The 17,129-nt window shown below is 43.1% G+C and overlaps 1 long non-coding RNA gene across 1 annotated transcript in view; it reads right to left on the bottom strand.

Annotated features, from left to right (window-relative positions):
- Window positions 1–4,878: 4,878 nt before the first annotated feature.
- The window catches only part of LOC117803748, a 30,418-nt gene continuing 18,167 nt past the window's right edge, over window positions 4,879–17,129 (bottom strand). Inside the window, exons 2-3 of the long non-coding RNA XR_004627792.1 lie at window positions 8,815–9,017; window positions 4,879–4,932 (exon numbers count right to left, since the gene is read on the bottom strand). This is a non-coding gene — a long non-coding RNA (uncharacterized LOC117803748). The remainder of the gene's footprint in view (window positions 4,933–8,814; window positions 9,018–17,129) is intronic.

Genomic DNA, 17,129 nt, shown 5'->3' on the forward strand with positions numbered 1-17,129 from the left:
AATGAAATAATCTCTTTGTAGACCATTAAGCTGCCAGCTTTTAAATATTCAAGGAAATCAATTTTCTTGTGATGTGTGAACTCAACAGTTTAAAATACATAGAAGCAAATATCTTTATAATTTCCATTTTCTGTTTTATTTTGATCTTTCCTACTTCTTATCTCTCCCTATCCATGTGATTCCACATGGAATAGAGATCAAAAGATTTTACTTGTTCATGAGGAAAAGCAGAGGAAAATCTAAATGACATTTTTAGTAATTAACAGCCGGACCAAATAAACTAGAAATGTCAGAGCTATGGCTGTGATTTTTTAAATCCTATCAATTATTCTGTCCCTGAGCAAGTGAAACTTTCAACAATACTAGGGCATTGTTTTTTTTTAATAGCTCCAAGTCTTGTATTTTACTACAGAACTACAGAATAAGTAGGATATGCCCCACATTTATACACCAGAAGTTCAGTAAAATGTTCACTGTTTTTAAACCCATACATATAAAAAACTGACTTTGGAAACTCAGTGTAAATTCCAAGTCTCTCCTCTTATAATGAAACATTGACCATGAATCAACTGTGATTTCTTTCTTCGTATATATGAGATTAGCTTATAACTTTAGACTTATCTTGAAAGTAGATCATCAAATACCTTTACAGGTAAGAACTTTGCAGATTTTACTTCTAAAAGAGGATCAATGCATGGTTATTTAAAAACACAGTGATTGCAAAAGGCTAAGAGTTTCGCAGGATAAGGACATTAATTTTCTAGGTTGGAGAGTATTTTTTTAACGCAGAGATGGAATGATCCTAAACTCCCATTTCTCCCTTCTGAAGCTCTTTAGAACTGGCTCAGAGATAAAGTTCAAATACAATAAAATTTAGATAAACCAGCTCATGAGATTTAGGCAAATTCAGAGGCCTTTCACCGTGAGCAAAACCTAGATAGTCTGTCTATTCTCTCCCCTCTGCCTCACAAGCCTCATTTGTGATTCACATCAAGGTTTGAAAGTACAGAATGATTACTAGGTGTGGTCTGAGAAGCTCAAAGGAGCCACATATTTATTCGTATGGTGATCTCTGGGTTAAAACCCCACTCACAAAAGAATAAGAACCTTAGAATATAAGGATATATTATAAGAATATATCAAAATAGGGTGCCTGCATGGTTCAGTCAGTTAAGTGTCCAACTCTTGATTTCAGCTCTGATCATGATCTCAAGGTCATGAGATCAAGCCCCGAGTAGGGCCCCATGCTCAGCTCAGAGTCTGCTTGAGGATTCTCTCCTTCTCCTTCTGCCCCTCCCTCTGCTCACACTCTCTTTGTCTCTAATATAAATATATAAAATCTAGGGGCGCCTGTGTGGCTCGGTTGGTTAAGCGTCTGCCTTCAGCTCAGGTCACGGTGGGGGAGATCAGGCCTCATGTAGGGCTCCCTGATCAGCAGGGAGCCTGCCTCTCCCTCTGCCCCTCCCCCCCCACTTGTGCACATACGCTGGCTCGCTCTCTCTCTGTCTCTCAAATAAATAAATGAAATCTTTAAAAAATTTTTTAAATAAATAAATCTTTTTTTAATAAATAAAATCTTTTTAAAAAGAATATATCAAAATAATATAAGGATTTACAATAAAACTAGCTGATAAGAATCCCAAAATATGAGAAGTGAAGAGGAGTGAACAACAGTGACAAAACCTACTTGGTGTCTGCACTTATGTGGGAGGAAATGGAAAGAGCAAAATGGGGCATCTGAGTGCCCTGAGAAAAAGGGAATCCAAAATCACCAAGTTACTCTCTAAGCGTGAAGACTGTCAGGGGATTCTACAAATTCTCATTTGCAGGTGAGAGCAAGGTAACCCGTGGAAAGGTCAGCAGGTGCTGACATGGTCTCAGTCCTTGGAATTCTCAAAACTTGAAATCCTGAGCTCATTTCTAGAGCAAACCTCTCACTAAGGAAGAACTGGTGATAATCTAGGTTGCAGGACATCAGGGTAAAGAGAAAAGAAATCCAGGTAAATATGGGGAAAGAGCAGAGGAACCAGAGCTCAGAAAATAGGCCATGGTTTAATTATTTTATAAAAACACCAGACAGGGGAGCTTTAGAGTTATGAAGCTAGAAAACATATTCCAGTCCACCCCTGCCTCTTTAAAGTATAGTATAAAACCTGTCTCTCCACCTGCTCCCATTTCTCTCTCTCTCTCTCAAAAAATATTTAAAAATAAAAAATAAAAAGAACTAAAATAATAATTGTAGAAAGTAATAAAGAAGAATATAAATCAGAATTAGAAAACCTTGGAAATAAAGTGACTGGAGAAAGGGAATATTTGAAAAAGGTGACGAAACTAAAAAAAATACATACATTTTATTTAATTAGTTAGTTATAAAAATTTTCAAAAAGAAAGAAAAACCATGCAAACTTGAATAAACACAATACAGAATGCCCTAAAGAGAGTTATAAAACTGAAAGAACAAATATTCCTATTTTTTAGAAGATTTTATTTATTTATTTATTTATTTTAAAGATTCTACTTATTTATTTGTCAGAGAGAGAAAGGGAGGGAGGGAGGGAGAGAGAGCGGCAGGCAGAGGGAGAAGCAGACTCCCCATCAATCACAGAGCCCAAGGTAGGGCTCGATCTCATGACCCTGAGATCATGACCTGAGCTGAAATCGAGTTAGACGCTTAACCAACTGAGCCACCCAGGCACCCCAATCCTCAAGTTGAAGAACCATATATCAATGGCTTTGAATTCCAGGAATATGGTTTAGAGAAATCCTCCCTAAGAATTTATTAAAATGAGCTTCAGACAACCAAAATGGAAAGAGATATATTGATGTAATACTCGACAATGGTTGTGAGACAGAATAGTATTTATAATACTGTCAGATTACGATATAAAACAACTTCAAAGTCTGGCGGAAGAATAGCCAGAGTATATGAAAGTATAATAATTTTGTTTATAGGCATTAAGTAGTAAAAGGACATTACATCAAATCGGATGACATGGAGATGAATAGGAAGGAAAATAAGAGGACACCAGCTAATTTCAATATTGTTAACAGTGGGGGGAAAATGGACAATAACCAAAAAGAGAGCACTAAGTGTTTTATATAGAGTTTAAAGGCAACCATGAGAACAAAAAATGCAAACCTTTCTAAAGAACATATCCATTTATATATTCAAAAAAAGAAAGAACATTTTAGTGGTCTCCAAAGAATGAAGGATAAAATAGGGTAGAGGGATTAAAAGTTAGTCCTCTTTCAAAAATACCTTGTTTTGTAGATTTGACTTTGGAGTCATATAAATATTTCATATAATCTTAAAGCAAAATTAAAATTCTCAAAAGCAGTTTCTGGAGTTCCTTCCACTTCTGGAATGAAAACATGAGGACCTTCATGGACCCAACCCTCAGTGAAACAAGAAAAGTTCATGAGAATTACTGTTTTTAATTTTTAAATCTCTGGGAATTTCCTAAGGGCATACAGCAGGTGAATGTAAGTTAGTCAAGAAAATCTATGAAAACTTGTAGGAAAAATGAAACTGTACACTTGAGCTATAACCCATGCATCCCCAGCCCTCTAACAGCTAAGTTTGATAGAAGCTCCACTCTGGGCAGATGTGGCCAAGAAGATAGGTCTCTCTTCCTCCTCAATTCCCAATCAAGGATTAGAGTATCTCACCGGGAGAGGCAGTCTGCCAGCATTTCTCATCCCCACCAAGTATATGATGAAGAAACTACATTCATAGGGAGAACAGCTGAGAGGCCAGTGCTCCCTACCTCCACCTAGCCTCTACCCATATGGCAGAAACTAACTCCCAGTTCATAGCATGCCAAGAATATTAGAGCTCTAACCACCTTCACCGCAGCTCACTTGTAGGGGAGGGTGCTTCGGGGGAAATTCATAGCTGCAAAGGCCTACATTAAAACAAGAAGAAAGATCTTAAATCCACGACCTCACCTAGAAAAGGAAGAGAAAACTGAGCACAAAGCAAGCAGAAGAAAGGAAATAGGGGGCGCCTGGGTAGTGTAGTCGTTAAGTGTCTGCCTTCGGCTCAGGGCGTGATCCCAGCGTTCCGGAATCGAGTCCCACATCGGGCTCCTCGGCTGGGAGCCTGCTTCTTCCTCTACCACTCCCCTTCTGTGTTCCCTCTCTCGCTGACTTTCTGTCAAATAAATAAATAAAATATTTAAAAAAAAAAAGAAATAAAGATTCATGGTGAAATTAATAAAACAGAATATAAGAACAAAAAAGAAAATCAATAAAACCAAATGTTGGTTCTTTGAAAAGATCAAAAATATTGGCAAAACTTTACCCAGATTAATTAAGGAAAAAAGAGAGAAGTTTCAGATGATTAAAAATATAAAAAGGAAATATTGCTACCAATACATAAATAAAAAGAATTTAAAGGGATACTATGAACAACTGTAAGCCAACAAATGAGATAACATACATGAAATGGACACATTCTAGGAGAAATGCAGACTACTAAAACTGACTCAAAAGAAATAGAAAATCTGAATAGACCCATAGTATGTAAAGAAATTGAATTAATAATCAAAAAAACTTCCCACAATAAAAAGACCAGGATTAAATGGCTTCACTGATGAATTCTACCAAACATTTGAAGAACTAGTTCCAATTCTTCACAAACACTTCCAAAAAATAGAAGAGGGAACAAAGAAACACTTCCCAACTCATTTTGCATAATCATATATCAGATAAAAGATTTGTTTGCAGAACACGTAAAGAACTCTTAAAACTCAATTTTTAAAAAAGGCAACCTAATTTAAAATTGGGCAAAGTTTCTGAAAAAAAACATTTCTAAAAGAAGATATACTTACATGGTCAATAAGCACATAAAAAGATGCTCGACATTACTAGCCATCAGGGAAATGCAAATCAAAAACAAAATTAGACACCACTTCACACCTCCTGGAATACCTATAATGAAAAAGACAGATAACAAATGTTGGCAAGGATGTGGAGAAATTGAAACCCTCGTATGTTGCTGGTGAGAATGTGAAAGATGCAGACACTTTGGAAAACAATCAGACAGTTCCTCAAAATGTTAAGCATAGAGTTGTCACATGACCTGGCAGTTCCACTCCCAGTATATACTCAAGAGCAGTGAAAACATATGTCCCCACAAAAACTTGCACACAGACGTAACAGACAATAAATAATTACCCAGCATAATTAAGTGAAACATACTTCGACGTGTTGAAGTATCATAGAAAATATAACTTGTAAGATTTGATAACTGGCTCGACCCACAATGCCGGGATCACGCCCTGAGCCAAAGGCAGACGCTTAATGGCTGTGCCACCCAGGCGCCCCAGTGATTCATTTCTTATATACCATACCTGGTACTCATCAAACATCAAATGCATTTTTTTTTTAAGCAGGTCTGCATAAGGTCTCCTGGCTCCTGTGGCTCTGAGTCTCAATCACCGGGGTCTGGGGCACAGGGTGCAACTTAGCCATGGGACAACTATTCCCAGCAACAGCTCTGCATCAGGGAAGGAGGAAGTCACAGGACAATTTCCACCAGATTCCAATCCCTTCCATCTACTCAATGCCTTGACTGGAAAGACAGAAGGAGGTTGTGGGTCTGGAAAAAATTCACAACCCAAATGCGCTGCCAGAGTACCAGCGTATCAGTCTCTCCCTCTCTCTGTGTGTGTGTGTGTGTGTATATATATTTTTATTTATTTATTTATTTATTTTACTGTCTCAGGCTTAGGTTTGGTTCAAGATCCATGAAGCAATATATTTAATATGAAAAACAGGTACAGCTTTGACAAAACAGACAGGAAAACCACTTTCAGCTTTGCAGCATGTTCAGCGCAACTCATGAGGGACCCTCTGACTAAGCTAAGGCATTGCTCAAAGTACAACGGTCATGGAACACCTGGGTGGCTCAGTCAGTGAAGCGTCTGCCTTCAGCTCAGGACATGATCCCGGGGTCCTGGGATTGAGTCCTACATAGGGCTTCCTGCTCAGCAGGGAACCTGTTTCTCTCTCTGCTGCTTCCCCTGCTTGTGCTTTCTCTCTCTCTGACAAATAAATAAACAAAATATTTTTTTAAAAAAGTACAATAATCAGGGAGTCACAATCATAGCCCGTAATTAAAGTGCTTAGACAGTTGCTTCATTATGACATTCGTGTGTGCATGAGCAGTGAGACCCTTTGGAGTTTAAGTAGAACTTCTAGAATAGCTGACTAGCCAATAGGCAAAAGCAATTCTCAGGATTTTAACTGGAGGAGCACTTTCATAAACAGAATACTGAGCAACACGGAGTGGCTGATTGCAAGGGCGGAAGTAGGAGGCTTGGCTGGCCGGAGTCAAGAGCCAGGTCCTGAACAGCCTGAGAGACAGCCCGGGCGGCACCCCCATTCTCCAGCCCTCCAGCCATCCCCCCACCAGACAGCAGCAGCAACAACAGATCTCAGAACGAGTGGGGCTCTGAGGAGCCCCCTCAGGGAAGGATCAGGATGCCCCCATCTACAGAGTTTGATGAAGATTTTGAGGAGTCCTCATCCCCCATAGGTCACTATGTGGCAATCTGCCGCTTTGAAGGGGCCAGAGGGCACTCTCCCCATAGCTGAGGGCGAAGACCTCAGTCTCATGGGGGATGGAGGAGGGGCAAAGGCGACACTGGACCCTGGGCAGGTGGGACCAGGGAAGTGAGGGCTAGGTGCCCACCTCCTGTCTCGTGTCTCACTACCTGAACCCTGCCAGCGGTGGGAAGATGAGGGCTGTCTGCTGCTGCTTGTGGGTCATGGGGAGCCCCAGGACCTGTGCTCCTTATTTCTGTCCCTGTGGCTTCAGCTGAGACCTGGGTACTGCTGCCCCCCACCCTTCCCCCCAAATGGACCTGCTGGGCCTCCACCATCTGTATATGTATTCAGGTTCTATATCTTTTCTTCCTGCCACTGGGCTTGGCTGTTTAGTTTTATATTTTATATAAATATATATTATATAATATGTAATAATATAACATGATAATACATAACAATGTATGTAATATAATAATAAAAAATTTTATGTATATGTTTTCATATATACGTGTGTGTGTGTGCGCGTGTGTATTTAAATTATGCAGTATTCCCAGAGCCAAGAAGTTGTAGAAGCAGCCTGAATTTGGAGAGATGCAGGAGGCAGGGAGCCAAGGGAGAAAGTGTTCAGATAAAGAGACAGAGCTCACTGCTGTGAGGACCACCAGGACACTTCAACCGGAAGAGCTCTATTGGTGGCTACTTTATGCATTAGCATTCTGAGTAAGATTTCTTTTGAAGAAAGCATTTCCTTGCTTTAAAAAGAGAAAGTCCAGGGGTGCCTGGGTGGTTCGTTGGTTAAGCGTCCAACTCTTGATCTCAGCTCAGGTCTTAATCTTAGGGTAGTGGGTTTAAGCCCTGTGTTGGGCTCTGCACTGGGCATGAAGTCTACTTTAAAAAGAGAGAGAGAGAGAGAAAAGTCCAAAAACCACTAACTCAAAGAATGGATATGTTTTCAGTATGGTAGAGACAATTAAAAAAATTTTAGTTATCGTGTTAAGAAAACTAACTCTAGAACTCTTGCTTATACTTCCCTGTTGATTTAATTCCACTCCCTCAAAGCCATTCTGGTACCTACGGCTTATTAGAACACCCTCCTCATCTGACACTATCCAGGAAACACACACCGTACAAACACAGACTCACGTGATTCCTATAGCAGATTTAAGGTTCTGGTTTGTGTAACTACTGTATATTCCAGAAATATCTAGGATGCTATNCGACCTACACATCAGAATGCTAGAATTATAAGGACTCTTGACAACTTAGGTATCACACCGAGTAATAAGTTGGCAAATTGATTTACAAAACATGAAAGCCAAAAGTAGGACTGGCCACATACTGAGGAACGTTGTGGTCAGTGTATTTGGCCAACATCAGCCCTACAAAGCAGGGCGGGAAGGACAGCCCTCTTAGCGCTGGGGAAGATGGAGCCACATGTGGTTTTGACTCATGGTTCAGACACATCCCCAGAGATGAATCCGTACCCTGTAGTTAAAGCTTCAAAGGGAAATGCAAGTCCTCCATCAGGGAAAACTGGCTGTGGAGCACAAACTCTCATGTGGAGAAAGATCTATGTCTGTTCCGACATGGCTACTCTGTCAGACTTCATGGAATAGTGTTTGAGTCTCAGGGGCGAGGGGCTGAAAGCAGAAAAGGCAAAAGGCAGTGTAATCCCCAGGCTCATGGGGCCTCGGGAGCATTCTTGTGGGACCATCCTGAGGAGCATAGAGCAAGGTGTGTGGACTGGGGAGGAGGGGGGACTCAAGGCATCTAGGCTGTGGCACAGGTGACTTCAGGAAATACCCAGGGAACCAACTGACAGCAGCACGAGTAGCCCACCTGCCCCATCAGCTTCTCAGGCAGGAAGGCCTGGGTCTTGGATTTCCCATAGAGGTGGCCAGTTATAGACACAAACCTAGAAAACTGTTACCTGCCACCAGGACAGGTAAAGGAAACTTTTAGGCATGTGAGTTCAACTCTTCTTAAGAAGAACAGCAACTCAGATGGAGAGGTGGTGCTCGGNCGCTAGGGTAACTCTGAATCCCCATCAACCCTCCGGCTTTCTCCACGGACCAAACCTCCTGAATAGCTAACTTCAATCTAAAAGCTGTGTCTCCTAATTCTGGACTGGAATGTGCCCTGGAATACGTGTCAGTCTTTCTGTCCCTCCTTGGGCGTGTGCATGGTCTTCCATTGAGTCCTCTTTCTCTGATCCCCTCCCGCACCCCGTAACCATGGCGCCCGGTCTCCACAGTTGCTCACCAGGTTCCACGTCCTGTTGGTGAGGCACACCTAAGTACCGCCGCACCCCTGCATCATCTCTCACTTTGTGCCAGCTTCACTGCTCAACTCCGCAGTCTTCACAAGTCCGAGAAAAATTGTACTCAAACTGAAAAAATTAGTTACCTGTAGAGATTTTTCTCAAGATTTCGCAGAAGAAATGGAAGGGAGAGATCAGTCCCACACTGCAAAGAAAACTGCTTTAAAACTCTTCATTGAACCGGTCAGTTTCCAAAGGTCAGTCCTCCCCACCACACCGCTCCTGGCTTCATTCCCCAACCCCAGCTGCCGCCCCCACCCCCGGCCACTTTGTACGTAGAGAAAATCATCCTTGTCCCATCTCCATCTTCTGCTTTTAAACATTATCTTCACAATGTTTAGCAAGCAAAGGGCTTTCTGGGACCCAGGATCAACCCTCCCTGTCCCCCATCAACTGTGGGATTATGAAGTCTTTTTTCAGTCGGCCCCTGGGATAGGATTGAGAATTGAATCCCAGTGTTATATTCTGAGGGACGTCACGTGAATACTGATGCATCTAAACTCCATGTAACAATAAGTTACAAACGTATGACAATTAATGGGTTTGCACTACATCAAATCCATAAATGTTTTCTTATTAAAGAAAAACTTATAATGGGTACCTGCAGAGAATTCCTGACNATACCCTGTAGTTAAAGCTTCAAAGGGAAATGCAAGTCCTCCATCAGGGAAAACTGGCTGTGGAGCACAAGCTCTCATGTGGAGCTGTTCTGTGTCTGTTCCGACATGACTACTCTGTCAGACTTCATGGAATAATGTTTGAGTCTCAGGGGCGAGGGGCTGAAAGCAGAAAAGGCAAAAGGCAGTGTAACCCCCAGGCTCATGGGGCCTCGGGAGCATTCTTGTGGGACCATCCTGAGGAGCATAGAGCAAGGTGTGTGGACNGACGTCACGTGAATACTGATGCATCTAACTCCATGTAACAATAAGTTACAAACGTATGACAATTAATGGGTTTGTACTACATCAAATCCATAAATGTTTTCTTATTAAAGAAAAACTTATAATGGGTACCTGCAGAGAATTCCTGACNTCTCGGTGTGTACTTTGTTCCTTTTGATTCTAGATTTAGGTGGTCCCTTTTAGTTTCCTATGCCTGTTAATAATAGGAAAAGCAGTTTGACAGGCTGCCTTCTTGACTGGAGTGTTATTCCATGTTNGTATTTGGCCAACATCAGCCCTACAAAGCAGGGCGGGAAGGACAGCCCTCTTAGCGCTGGGGAAGATGGAGCCACATGTGGTTTTGACTCATGGTTCAGACACATCCCCAGAGATGAATCCGTACCCTGTAGTTAAAGCTTCAAAGGGAAATGCAAGTCCTCCATCAGGGAAAACTGGCTGTGGAGCACAAACTCTCATGTGGAGAAAGATCTATGTCTGTTCCGACATGGCTACTCTGTCAGACTTCATGGAATAGTGTTTGAGTCTCAGGGGCGAGGGGCTGAAAGCAGAAAAGGCAAAAGGCAGTGTAATCCCCAGGCTCATGGGGCCTCGGGAGCATTCTTGTGGGACCATCCTGAGGAGCATAGAGCAAGGTGTGTGGACTGGGGAGGAGGGGGGACTCAAGGCATCTAGGCTGTGGCACAGGTGACTTCAGGAAATACCCAGGGAACCAACTGACAGCAGCACGAGTAGCCCACCTGCCCCATCAGCTTCTCAGGCAGGAAGGCCTGGGTCTTGGATTTCCCATAGAGGTGGCCAGTTATAGACACAAACCTAGAAAACTGTTACCTGCCACCAGGACAGGTAAAGGAAACTTTTAGGCATGTGAGTTCAACTCTTCTTAAGAAGAACAGCAACTCAGATGGAGAGGTGGTGCTCGGCACAGAGGCGGGAAAGACAGCTGTTAGTGTTTGTGTGGGATCCGAAGGAGTTGTCAGTAGGGGCAAAAAATAGCCAGGAGGTCTCAGAAGAGGATGAAGGAAAGGCAGGGAACGTACAGGAAGCGGGGGAAGGAGGTAGGGAGTTGAGCCGAGTGGCATTACCANCAAATGGCAACTATAAAAGTAGTATTAACTGTGCGTTAACAGATGGAATTTTAGAGATAACATATTACTAACGTCTCACTGATAATCTTTTTTTCTTCAAATAACACACAGTAGTTTCCATTATCTAAATAATGACACATGAGAATACTTCCACTATTACATTGAGAGGATTGAAAGAAGCCCAAAAGGGTGCTGAATGACCACACTCCTTGACTTGCAGGCAGCTTGTCACTTAAACTGGTATCAGGTGCTTTCCAGAACATTCCAAAGGTAAAAGTCCCATAGAGTCATTGCGTTAGCTCTGCTGTCATTCGAGTAAAGAGTCTGGTGCCCTTTCACAGAGAAAGCCTGGCTTCCCTGAGCTCCCAGCAATGTTAGCAACCTGGTTTCAAATTCAGAAGAGGAATTCCTCAGACTTTGAACACTCAACACTCTGTGTCAGGAGAAAGAGTAACTGGACAAGACCACATCACCAGAGCTTTAGGTGTCAAAACACTAAAAATAAAACCATAAGCATTAAATACTAATGACAACTTAATTACTTTCTCTGAGAAGCGGAACCATTTGAGACCATCAGGAAGCAAGTGAGATAATAATTCAGCAAGAACTTTCATTATGTTAGATGCATTATGTTAGACCTTAAGAGTATCTAGCAGATGTGCCCAGCCTCTGCCCATTGTCCTCTCCAGCTAAACTATGTCCTTTACAGGACATCTGGGACTCATTTACAAATGATTACAAATAAACCGATTCCTCTCCTGAAAAGTTGGCCTTCTGACACTGCTTACAGAACTTCTGTACGACCTACACATCAGAATGCTAGAATTATAAGGACTCTTGACAACTTAGGTATCACACCGAGTAATAAGTCGGCAAATTGATTTACAAAACATGAAAGCCAAAAGTAGGACTGGCCACATACTGAGGAACGTTGTGGTCAGTGTATTTGGCCAACATCAGCCCTACAAAGCAGGGCAGGAAGGACAGCCCTCTTAGCGCTGGGGAAGATGGAGCCACATGTGGTTTTGACTCATGGTTCAGACACATCCCCAGAGATGAATCCGTACCCTGTAGTTAAAGCTTCAAAGGGAAATGCAAGTCCTCCATCAGGGAAAACTGGCTGTGGAGCACAAACTCTCATGTGGAGAAAGATCTATGTCTGTTCCGACATGGCTACTCTGTCAGACTTCATGGAATAGTGTTTGAGTCTCAGGGGCGAGGGGCTGAAAGCAGAAAAGGCAAAAGGCAGTGTAATCCCCAGGCTCATGGGGCCTCGGGAGCATTCTTGTGGGACCATCCTGAGGAGCATAGAGCAAGGTGTGTGGACTGGGGAGGAGGGGGGACTCAAGGCATCCAGGCTGTGGCACAGGTGACTTCAGGAAGTACCCAGGGAACCAACTGACAGCAGCACGAGTAGCCCACCTGCCCCATCAGCTTCTCAGGCAGGAAGGCCTGGGTCTTGGATTTCCCATAGAGGTGGCCAGTTATAGACACAAACCTAGAAAACTGTTACCTGCCACCAGGACAGGTAAAGGAAACTTTTAGGCATGTGAGTTCAACTCTTCTTAAGAAGAACAGCAACTCAGATGGAGAGGTGGTGCTCGGCACAGAGGCGGGAAAGACAGCTGTTAGTGTTTGTGTGGGATCCGAAGGAGTTGTCAGTAGGGGCAAAAAATAGCCAGGAGGTCTCAGAAGAGGATGAAGGAAAGGCAGGGAACGTACAGGAAGCGGGGGAAGGAGGTAGGGAGTTGAGCCGAGTGGCATTACCATCCGTGAAAGCGGGGCTGAGCATCGCTAGCAGAAGTGAGTCCAAATGGAGGCCTGCCTGTCCTGGCGTACTTCTAGCCTCCTCAGTCTAGGTTTTTAAACCGAATAGTAAAAATTCTGTTCTGTTCTCATGAGATTTCTTCTCTCCTCCAGTGCCAGGCCACCTCCCACCTCCCCTAGGTTGGCCCATGTCCCACACGGGGACAAGTCACGCTTTCCTCTGCATGATCTGTCATGGCCGCTCTCGGACAGGAAACAGTCTGATGGGCTGGTTCCCATACACTGATTCCTGTAACAAATCTGTGTTACCTCAGCCCCTGCTGCTCTTTAACAGAGGTCTCCCAAAAATACAAAAGTGTCATTCTCAGGGGTAAGTTTAAATCATGGCATATCAGTCTCTGTAGCAGATTGGTGGAGGCAGGGTTTCCCTCGAAATTCATCGTGAATTACTTCATTTGTAACCTCCCTTTTTTTCTCCTTAAGGCCACCTCAATTTGGGGTTTAAAATAGATCTGTGCAAACAGCAAGTAAGTGTACACCCCTGACTCCTCTTCCCATCTGCAATTATAACACCTCCCATTAGAAAGCCCTGCTTCCAGTTATTTCTGGAAGGCTTTTTTTTTTTTATTGAGGAGGGAGGATGGCTCTTGTTCTATCTGCTACCACCNGTACCCTGTAGTTAAAGCTTCAAAGGGAAATGCAAGTCCTCCATCAGGGAAAACTGGCTGTGGAGCACAAACTCTCATGTGGAGAAAGATCTATGTCTGTTCCGACATGGCTACTCTGTCAGACTTCATGGAATAGTGTTTGAGTCTCAGGGGCGAGGGGCTGAAAGCAGAAAAGGCAAAAGGCAGTGTAATCCCCAGGCTCATGGGGCCTCGGGAGCATTCTTGTGGGACCATCCTGAGGAGCATAGAGCAAGGTGTGTGGACTGGGGAGGAGGGGGGACTCAAGGCATCCCAGGCTGTGGCACAGGTGACTTCAGGAAGTACCCAGGGAACCAACTGACAGCAGCACGAGTAGCCCACCTGCCCCATCAGCTTCTCAGGCAGGAAGGCCTGGGTCTTGGATTTCCCATAGAGGTGGCCAGTTATAGACACAAACCTAGAAAACTGTTACCTGCCACCAGGACAGGTAAAGGAAACTTTTAGGCATGTGAGTTCAACTCTTCTTAAGAAGAACAGCAACTCAGATGGAGAGGTGGTGCTCGGCACAGAGGCGGGAAAGACAGCTGTTAGTGTTTGTGTGGGATCCGAAGGAGTTGTCAGTAGGGGCAAAAAATAGCCAGGAGGTCTCAGAAGAGGATGAAGGAAAGGCAGGGAACGTACAGGAAGCGGGGGAAGGAGGTAGGGAGTTGAGCCGAGTGGCATTACCATCCGTGAAAGCGGGGCTGAGCATCGCTAGCAGAAGTGAGTCCAAATGGAGGCCTGCCTGTCCTGGCGTACTTCTAGCCTCCTCAGTCTAGGTTTTTAAACCGAATAGTAAAAATTCTGTTCTGTTCTCATGAGATTTCTTCTCTCCTCCAGTGCCAGGCCACCTCCCACCTCCCCTAGGTTGGCCCATGTCCCACACGGGGACAAGTCACGCTTTCCTCTGCATGATCTGTCATGGCCGCTCTCGNCATGATCTGTCATGGCTGCTCTCGGACAGGAAACAGTCTGATGGGCTGGTTCCCATACACTGATTCCTGTAACAAATCTGTGTTACCTCAGCCCCACCTGCTCTTTAACAGAGGTCTCCCAAAAATACAAAAGTGTCATTCTCAGGGGTAAGTTTAAATCATGGCATATCAGTCTCTGTAGCAGATTGGTGGAGGCAGGGTTTCCCTCGAAATTCATCGTGAATTACTTCATTTGTAACCTCCCCTTTTTTCTCCTTAAGGCCACCTCAATTTGGGGTTTAAAATAGATCTGTGCAAACAGCAAGTAAGTGTACACCCCTGACTCCTCTTCCCATCTGCAATTATAACACCTCCCATTAGAAAGCCCTGCTTCCAGTTATTTCTGGAAGGCTTTTTTTTTTTAATTGAGGAGGGAGGATGGCTCTTGTTCTATCTGCTACCACCCAGCACCTGTCATTTTACTGTGCTGCTACTCCTGCCCTCTTTTGTGAGGGCCGCAGTCTGCTGTCTGCCAAGCTGTTCAAGGCCCTACCCACTGCCATGAATGCTGGGCTCACCTCCTGCCACTGAGGTGGCACCCTGTGCACATTTTAATTGGTTCTAACTCCCCCCAAAAGTCATTAATTCTGTTATTTCTTTATTTGTACTGAATCTAGTTCCAAAGGATTTAAAGTCTAAAAATATGTATATGAAACAACATAATGAGTGGAGATTGAGTTTATAGAAACATAACTGTAAGAAGATAAAAATAAAGCTATCAGGGGCACCTGGGTGGCTTCAGTCAGTTAAACATCCCACTCTTGGTTTCAGCTAAGGTTATGATCTCAGGGTCCTGGGATCGAGCCCCGCATCGGGTTCACCACTGAGTGTAAAGCCTGCTTGGGATTCTCTCCCTCCTTCTCCCTCTGCCCCACTTGGACACATGGACTTTCTCTCTCTCTCTCTCTCTCTCAAAAAAAATAAATAAATATTCAAAAAAATAAAGCTGTCAATGAAATTAGTGCATAAAACACATTCCATAAAATCATGTACACATGCTTCAGAATTTGACTCTGAGCTTTCTAGCACCCCCTACAAAAAGGGAATCATAAGCAAAATCTTTTTAATCTTTTAATCTGAAATCCAAGGCAAGCATCTTGTATGAATATATCTTTATAAAGAAGTTTCTCTTTAACACCCTGTTATCTTCATCAGTATTCTTATTTTTTAAGATTTTATTTATTTATTTGACAGAGAGAGAGAGCACAAGCAGAAGGAGGGGCAGAGGGAGAAGCAGACTCCCTGCTAAGCAAGGAGTCAGATGTGGGACTCGGTCCAGGACCCCGGGATCATGACCTGATCCAAAGGCAGCCGCTTAAATGACTAAGCCACTCAGGCACCCCCTTCATCAGTATTCTTCTAGCAAACACAAGAACGTGCATGAGGTCTTGTGTAGTATTCCTTCAAAGTGTATCTGTGGCCTGCTATACAAACTGGATTCAGAAAAGTAATTTCAAGGTAGGAAAACAAAAACAATGTGGTTTAGGTTTGGTGCAGAAATAAAAGTGAGAGTATCTAGAAAATAGGCCAATTAAAAGCCAACACATAGACTTGTACAGCCAGCTGAGTGAAGGGTGAGGTTGATAGGTTTTTATAAAAGCTGAGTCAGCCCAAAAAAGGTTGTATGTGACATAGAAGGCCACGACTCCTGCACAGAGGCAAGATGAGAATACAGGGTGACACAGACAAGATTTTCTGTTCCAATACACAGAAAAATGAGCAGTTGAGTCTCAAAGCTCTGGTTTTTAGAATGTGAAAACAACCATATTTGTATGGAAAACCTCATGAAAATCTCGGCAAAAACGAACAAACGAACAAACAAAAACAAACATAACCCTGATTGAAATACCAGCTGAGCATCCAACTTGAAGCAGGGTAACTACTTACTCACCCCTCCCAGGATAATTCCCTGAATTGACCCTAACTTAATTGTCTGGATTTACCTGTTTTGTAGGGCTGTTCACTGTCAGCCAGTTGGAGGTTGAGAGAGTCTAGTAAAAGCTAAGAGACTTTTGTTTCCGAAGTCCGTCTTTGTGGAAGTATTTGCAAAGGACAGCCAGTCGCCAATTAAGGTCACTCTTTGTTCATTGAACTACAACATGTGATCTGCTTCTAATAAAATGCTAATATTTATTCTCATATCCTCAGGATGAGAATTTTATTGAGTCCTTTTCAACTGGGGTATGTTCAACTGAAAAGTAAACATTTCCTTCTATCCAAACTTTGAGAAAAGTGTAGACCCCTTCCAAACCCAATTAAAAAAAAAAAAAGCCTGTACTTTTTTTAAAGGGCCACATTAATAATTCAAATGTAAAATTTTCACAATAAAAAATAATAATAATAAATATCATTAGAAGGTGTTAGTCAGATACTGTGGTTTGCCTCTGAGTTTAAGAAAACCAAAGAACTGACTGGTTCCAGAGCAAGGGCTATTTATTTATTTATAACAGCTTCTGCAGACGGGAATGTTTCTTTTTCAGGGAAGAGCTCGGGGTCATGACAACCTACAATTAAACACTCTCTCCTCAGTTTCGTCTAATCAGGGGTCCAAAGTCAGAGATGTGGTGAGGACCTATGTGGGGTTTCACTTTTCATCTACGAACTTGCTCAACTGTCTGGGGAGAAACGATGACAGTTTTCCATTATTTGGCTTATTTTACCATCTGTCTGTCTTTACCAAGGCAGCATAAGAGCAACGCCTACATTCAGATACACCGCCCTGGGAAGATGGGAACTAGAAGAGACGGGAATTGCCATCTATGTTTCATATCTGCAAACTCTTCCATTCTGGTATCAGTTCTGGAGCCAGATTTCTATTCAACTGACACGACCCTACCATTATC

The sequence above is a fragment of the Ailuropoda melanoleuca genome, chromosome 9 (genome assembly GCF_002007445.2).
Source record: "Ailuropoda melanoleuca isolate Jingjing chromosome 9, ASM200744v2, whole genome shotgun sequence".
Lineage (NCBI taxonomy): Eukaryota > Metazoa > Chordata > Mammalia > Carnivora > Ursidae > Ailuropoda > Ailuropoda melanoleuca.